Source organism: Cryptomeria japonica, chromosome 11 (genome assembly GCF_030272615.1).
Source record: "Cryptomeria japonica chromosome 11, Sugi_1.0, whole genome shotgun sequence".
Classification (NCBI taxonomy): domain Eukaryota; kingdom Viridiplantae; phylum Streptophyta; class Pinopsida; order Cupressales; family Cupressaceae; genus Cryptomeria; species Cryptomeria japonica.
The window spans coordinates 304,828,392-304,837,119 of record NC_081415.1 but is presented as its reverse complement, the minus strand read 5'-3'; positions in this window follow the sequence as shown (position 1 = coordinate 304,837,119).

Sequence of the window (8,728 nt, the reverse complement as noted above, 5' to 3'; positions counted from 1 at the left end):
TCGAAGGGACGTATTTTTATGGTATATAATCCCACCTTTCATTTATTATCATGCATTTCAGTTGAAGTGATTATCATAAAGCCTTTATGTTCATCCGTGCATTTTATGTGTAGACTAACAATTCTTAAAAATACAGGTTCATGCTAGATCATTTGCCGTTGACAAGACCCTCTCTTGGTGATGGTACATATTCCTTTGTGCATTAATGAGATTAAATTTTGTGCATAAATATTAAGTCAAGTGAATGTATTGCTATTCAGAAATGACCATATCTACCATCGTCTTCAACCATGCAGAGAAATGCAGTCAGAAGGGCTTTAATCAACATGCGTCTTTCTTCAAAGTTATGCTTGTATACTTTGTAGAGAAACTGGTAAGTTTCGTAATTATACAATCTTGTATGTCTTAAAAATGTTTCAAATGATCTATTTATAATTTGACAAACTAATTTGTATTAAGTGTTATAATTTGTTCCTTGTAGCACATTCATTCTGCATAAAAAGGTTACTTATTTTGGTCTTCATTTATATGCAGGCATTGTTGTATGTAAGCTTTTCTCTTAGGACATGAGGATGTCTGATGCAGATGAAGTGGGATGTTGTATTTGTATATGGATGTGAATTGATGTAACTTTGTTATGATGATATACAATGTCCATGAGCAAATTGGTTTAGTTATATTCATGATATACAATGTATCTGTACATAAGTATATTGGTGTAGTTGTATTGATAATGAAAAAAATCATGTTTTCATATCCCTTCATGGATGTCACATGCAAGTGTAACGGTAATTATGTGTATACAATACATGAAAATATTGATGATCATTATGCGTCTACAGTGTAATGCTTGTTTATCTATATTTTTCATTGAACAAGTTAAGAACACAGATTATGAGATAGGATTTTGTAGGGACCTCTCTCATGGGCCCATAGGTTCAAATAGATTGTTCGCAGGTGCCACGGATTTTGAGTTAGGGCTTGTCAAAGTTTGACAATTTTTAGCACTTAGGGTGCTCAAGGGACGACACCGATAGGGCATGACCCCGAGCATTCAACCGAGTGGGGAGGGGGAATAGGAGAATGCATAGGGTAATAATTCCTAACTGGACATGTCAAAGCCGGTGGTTTGTCATCACGATGAGCAGAATGAGAAATTGGCCACGCGACAACATTCGATTGAATGAGACTGACGATTTTTTTGCCAACCAAAAAAATTCTTCCCTAATAAAACCATAGGGAAACTTGAAAAACTGAGATAGGCTTTTGTAGGGACCCCTCTCATGGCCCCATAAGTTCAAACAGATTATTTGCAGGTGCCATAGATTCTGAGTTAGGGCCCGTCAAAGTTTGACAATTTTTAGCACTTAGGGTGCTCAAGGGATGACGCTAGTAGGGTGTGACCCCGAGTGTTCAACCAAGCTGGGGGGGGGGGGGAACAGGACCATGCATAGGGTAATAATGCCTAACTGGACATTTCGGAGCCGACGGTTTGTCATCACGACAAGTAGAATGAGAAATTGGCCACGTGACAACATTCGATTGAATAAGGCTGACAATTTTTTTGCCAACCGAAAAAATGATGCCCTAATAAAACCATAGGGAAACTTAAAAAACAAGATAGGATTTTGTAGGGACCTCTCTTGTGGCCCTGTAGGTTCAAACAATTTATTCACAGGTGCCACGGATTTTGAGTTAGGGCCCATCAAAGTTTGACAGTTTTTAGCACTTAGGATGCTCAAGGGACGACGTCGGTAGGGTGTGACCCTGAGCGTTCGACCGAGTGGGGGGGAAAATAGGACCATGCATAGGGTAATAATGCCTAACTAGATATGTCGAAGCCAATGGTTCATCATCAAGATGAACAGAATGAGAAATTGGCCACACGACAACATTCGATTGAATGAGACTGGCGATTTTTTTGCCAACCGAAAAAATGTTGCTCTAATAAAACCATAGGGAAAATTGAAAAACCGAGATAGGATTTTGTAGGGACCCCTCTCATTTCCCCATAGGTTCAAACAAATCATTTGCAGGTGCCATGAATTCTGAGTTAGGGCCCATCAAAGTTTGACAATTTTTAGCACTTAGGGTCCTCAAGGGACAACGCCGGTAGGGTGTGACCTTGAGCATTTGACCGAGTTGGGGGGGGGGGGAGAATAGGACCATGCATAGGGTAATAATGCCTAACTAGACATGTTGGATCTAATGATTCATCATCACGACAAACAAAATAAGAAATTGGCCATGCGACAACATTCGATTGAATGAGACTAACGATTTTTTGCCAACCAAAAAAATGCTGCCCTAATAAAACCGTAGGGAAAATTGAAAAAATGAGATAGGATCTTGTAGGGACCCCTCTCATGGCCCCGTAGGTTCAAACGGATCATTCGTAGGTGCCATGGATTCTGAGTTAGGGCTTGTCAAATTTTGACAATTTTTAGTACTTAGGGCGCTCAAGGGACGACACTAGTAGGGTGTGACCCTGAGCATTCGACTGAGTTGGGGGGGAAAATAGGACCATGCATAGGGTAATAATGAATTGTATCAAGTATTGTTCATTAAATTAATTATATTGTATTGTTCATTAAATGAATTGTATTGTTCATGAATTGTATTGTTCATTATACAAACAACACTTACGATGAAATGAAATGAGTTGTATTGTTCATTAAATAACCATTATTAACCATTGTTAATTATTGGAATGAAGATTAAAGATTTCCATGATAATACCATGCACAAATGAGCAACAATTTATATGATCGAATATCAACTTCTGTATAACTAAAAATGTCAAATGATTACAAATGTATGTCCATACACAAATATGGCATAAATGCCAACTCAAACAAAATGTATGTCTAAATATGTAAATGTATGTCCATATAAAAAATATACATGCCAACTAGACATGTAAGCATCCCAAAACTATCTATAACATCCTAAGTTGTTGATGGATCATCAAAATTGATCCTCTTCACCGCACTGCTCGGCTCTGAAGGATCCTGCACAAGAAAAACAAACCACAATTAATATTAGTTATATTATATAATTCACATTCAAAAAGTTAACATAAAAAATGAGCTATAATTAAACTATTCATGTTTACCTCATCTCCATGTTTTCTCTTTGGCTTTGCAAGACTCTTGATGTATGTCTTCGGTAGAGGAGGTATGTTTTCAATATTTTCATACACAACCTACATATGTTCACAAACATGACATTGATACAAGTTAGCATATAATTGTCACTGATAATAACAAATTATATCTACTAAACACAAAATAAAATAAACACACATGTACTTGAGGCATCTCTTCTTCTTCTTCATCTTCAGGTATACTAGGTGTAGTCATCAAGGATGTGAAGCCAATAATTCTCTGTACATATACACATCAAGTATATGAAACTATCAATCTATGTCTAGACGTGTATAATCACTATAAGTTATTTAAACTATTCATTCAATCATATTTTCATTCAATTACATTTCCCTTGTCTCCAATTGCACTACCAGATCCTAAATCACACTGCCTTGCACTCATGCTGCTTGTGCCCTACAAGAGTAAAATAAGATATACATGCAAGTTACTACATAATCTAATTAATACAAATATAAATGATGAGCATGTATGTACAATAAAATACAAATGACTAGGTGCAATAATATATGTACCATCAAGCTATCAAGGCCAAATGAAATGGCTAACAAGGTGCCCTCTTGAATCTGTCTCAACTCCTCCTCGGTCATCAACTGTTAAATAGACCATGTAAATAAAAATTAGTACTAAATATTATCTAGATCATAAATATTCATTTAAAATATAGCATGAACTATGAAAATACAAATCTTACCACTACATCATCAATGTATGATGACGGTGCCTCCTCGCCTCTAGCATGTGAAGACTCCCCAAGGTATCCTCTAGTTTGTGTCATAACATCTGGTGCATCATGCATCTCATGCACCTCATAATCTGCACTATTCGCAAGAGGATCAAAAGGTTGTCCAACTGGACCCAAGCATACGTGCCCACACATGACACAACTGTGGGGCACACAAATGTGTGGAGCCGAGGATGACATGTCAGTGCCACCGGATGCACTGTTACCATCAAAAGTAGGCTGAGCTAGTGACCCAGCCCGAGAAACCAAAAGGTTACTCAAAGAGTGAATAGTCGATATGGTCCGTGAAGCTGCCTCACAAATGATATCTGGAAGCTGCATTGGAGGTGGGGGATCAACAGGAGGAGGGGGGACATATGGGAACTAGACTACTTTGACTACCCCAAGTCTATTTTGGGGCATACCTAAACCCACACCCTGGAAATGTTGGATGTCAAAGTAGTTCACATGTTTGCCTAAAACAAATTCAACATACATTTTTTTTATGAAGTAGAAAGGGACATCAAGATTGTTATTGGGTGGTTTGTCAAAAACCATCCACCAACTATCCCAAAAAATTTTCACAATACAATCATTTGTGCACCATTTAATAGAAAGTTTTTTCTTTTTTTGGGGTCTACGGTTTGATCAATGCAGGGATTCACAAACAATGAGGCGATATCGTCTTTCGATATCTCGAGATCCTTGATCTCCTTATACAACAAGCCATCTGCATATTGTTCCCTCATAGAATCTTTCCATAAAAGGGCGGCATTGTGCTCCTCATCCACGGTTTCCATACTCTTTATGATCGACGTGAGAGGATCAAACATTGGGTTTAGATGAGGGATCCTATGATATACATCTGCAATCCCCCTCAATTCATTCAAATTTTGTGCAATCAAATCCTGAATTGAGGGGGGGTTTGGCAAAGGAGGGTTTGGTTGTTGCAGTTGTGGTTGATCAGTGTTTTCATTGTTATCCCCCATTTTTAACCTAATTGAATGTAAACAATTGAATTTAGTTAACAAATTTAAACAATTTTGTATTTGATTTTAAAAAACCTAGTTTTCATGAAAAAACCATATTTTCAATGAAAACACAAATAAACATTAAAAAAAATACAAAAATTGAATGAAAATGATTGAAAACAATAAAAATCTTACCTTTCAATGTATTTTTTAGCAATTTTTGGGCAAAAAACCGGATATCGGATGTAATCAGATATTGGATTTCCATAAAATCACGCAGCCCATGGGGTTAAAAATAACTCACAGGCTATCACAATTCAAATATATTGTCTCAGAAAATTGGATATTCGATAAAATCGGATATACGATTTTATCAGATGTTCGATTTTCATAATTAAATTATTTTAAAATAACATTATACTATATAATAAATATAATAATATATTATATAATAAATATAATAATATGTTATATAATATTATATTATATAATATATAATATTATATTATATTATATATTATATTATATATTATATAATATATATAATATAATAATATATTATATAATACGTATTATATAATATATTATTATATTATTATATTATATAATATATTATTACATTATATATACTATATAATATAATATTATATAATATAATAATACAATATATAATATAATAATATATTTTATGATATATTTTTTAATTTAAAATTACAAATAAAATCAGCTATCCGATTTGATCTGATATCCGATTTGCTTAGGTAATTACCATGCCAAGGTGTACTAACACCCAGACCAAGCAAAAAGTCAACACGGATTTTCACGTTTTTAGGCGAGTGGAGAAGGCTATTTTTTTTCAGATCGCCAATTTTTGGCCCCCCATGATCCTGCACTAACCCATAAGCCAAATGAAACACCACGAACAAATGGAGCATGGACATGATAACCATCAACATCTTGATAACCTTCTAGAAGCCACACCAACACCACTTATTGGATTCACCAAAAGATCTTCATGAAAGCATTGTCGGTAAAACCCTTACCGGTAACCAAAAGGCTTACAACTAGAATATATGATAGCATCCAGATCATCAAATCCTAAAACAACTGAATGTGATACACATAGGAACACATGAATAACCAGTCCAAACCAATTCTAATAGCCAGACCAAACCCGAAGACAAATCTCCATATCAACATGATAATTCAACCACTCTACCAGAAGCTGGTAGACAACAAAACAACTAGTGTTGACATCAATTACAAACATCAATGCAGCACATAATCAATTCCTCCAAATTTCCAACAACATTAACAGGTGTTTTTATTTCTTTAACCTCTATTTTTGTTTATCAATTTCTAAAGAGATTAAAGTATTCAGTTCGTGATCTTATCTTTGTTTTGTTAAGAAAAAGGAGAGTTTGGTTTATTTGCTTTGTTTAAAACTATTATGAGGTTCATTATTTCAGATTTTAACAGTTTATATTTTGGAAACCCTAGTTCGGGTTTATGTTGCTTATGATTTCTGTAAACCCCATCTCATGTGGTTAGCTTTTCTTCTGAAACCCTAATTCAAGTATGAGAACATAAAAATTTATTTTTATGTTGGTTAAGGTATTCAATTATTCTTGTAGCAGTTATGAAGGATTCAATTTTTCAGTTCAAAGAGAAAGACCATTATTTATGTATTGTAAGGACATTCAGTTTGGAGTTGTTCCACAAAGTAATAAGATCATTGCTGCTATTGTTTAACAAGAAGATTTTGGTTTTCACAGAGACATTTTTTTGATGTAAACTGAGTTTGTCAATAGTGTTGAAGACTTCTTGAATATCTTGTAATATCTTTGTAAAAGTTCATTTCTATATATCACTGTATATCTCCTTCATATGCACAATAGTGTTTTGTAAGTGAATATTAAGGATCTCTACATGATACTATTGTGTGTAGTTTATAAATATACAATGGTGTATTTTAAATGATCAATTGAGGCATTCTAAGCTATTTTTTCTAAATCTCAAACTTTGTGAGATTAGAAAATGTTGAGAAGTGAAATAGAGCATAAACTCTATATGTAATTCAAACTATTTATGTGGTAAGTTGTTGTGATTGCCAATGAGGCACATTTCCAATGAGGCACATCTTTTCTAGTGAGGCATTCTATAACCAGTGAGGTTATTAGCCAGTGAGGCATTGTAAGGAAGAAATTTTCAGATAAGCTAGTGAGGCATTTCGAGTAGTTTTATTCCCCAGGAGGGTTTCCACTTAGGATATTTCTCTATGTCATGTTCTTATATATGTTTGAGTATACTGTTGTTCATTTCTTCTTGTTTTACATTCCATAATCAAATCAAGTTTTGAAAATGTGATAAAAAAGTGAATTTTTGTATGAACACTGATTCACCCCCCTCTCAGTGTTCATTGTACTCCAACAATTTAGCCTTCTAGAACTTGTAGTTGATAAAAAAATCACAAGAAACATCAAATAAGACATGTGTTCATGTTGCGTTCACCAGATGTAGATGTACAAAAGGGGGCACGTTAATTAGTTCAAAAATCACACACACTTGCAACTTATCCAAGCTAGTCATGAAATTAGAATTGCATGCTAAAAAATTCCTAATCTTACCAACATGACCACTGATATGAAAATAAAATTAGAACACAAATGAAAACCTTGAATTTTCATTGAAGCCCTACTTCTCTTCCTTTCATCTCTAATAATGTTATGTTTCTCTCATTATGCCAAGTGCATGAAACAAATGAAAGCAAAGGGACGATGTGCAAGATTTACTAGGAATGCATGATTATGCAATATTAATTGTTAAAACTGAAAGATCATTTCGACAAAAAAACATTAATTAACCTAGATGATTGTTAAATAAATTGACTGAATGAAACTACTCGAAAACTAGATGATTTGACTGAAGGAGAGGTCTCAATTTATAGAAAACTAGAGACTCGACAGACGAGATGGATCAAAAATATTTTTGATTGGATGGACGGACCAGATTAAACGCATTATAGAGCTACCATTCAAGGAAGGATGAAGGAGATGAAGGAAAAAGCAATGAAAAAGAAAAAAAAAAGATTTTTGGTGATGCATACCTCATTTTTTAATTTAAAATTAAAAAATAATGAGATATTTCCCAAAATCAAGACTTTTGAAAATCAAAGAGGAATCTTGTGATAATGTTGCCATTTAAAAAAATCAGGAGGATATTTTCAATTAAATTTTGAAAAAAGCAGATATTATCCTCATATGAGAAGATAATTAGGAAAATTAAATAAATAAAGATATTTATTTAATTTCAAAGACATAATTAGATAATTGAATAATTTAAATAAATTATTCAACTATAGGTTAGATATGAACCTTTAATTAATTAATTAAAATTATTTAATTAAATGAGATAAACTGGAACTAATTAAATAATGTTATATTATTTAATTAATATGATGCAGCCATAACTGGTAAACCCTCAAAAGAGAACTGACTGGCTTATGCAACAAGAGTAACACAACAAAAGCAACAAGAAAACATAGCAAGATTACAAAAACATATCATATTAAGGTCTTAGAACCTCTGACAACCAACCGGTTATCATGATACAGTCATCATAGAACATCCGGTAGTCAACCGGTTACATGTAGGCTACAAGCCAAATACAATCCATTCGGAACTTGCAGAGTCAACCAGATCACTAATCACGAATCTAAATATTTATTATGATTTCTACTTCCTCTGTCCTACAAATGATTACTTAATACCCTATATATACCCTTTGAAACATATCTGGGTCGGCCACAAAGGATTACATTTACCAATGCAGGAAAATGAAACATGTAACTAGGTCAGCCCTAAGAA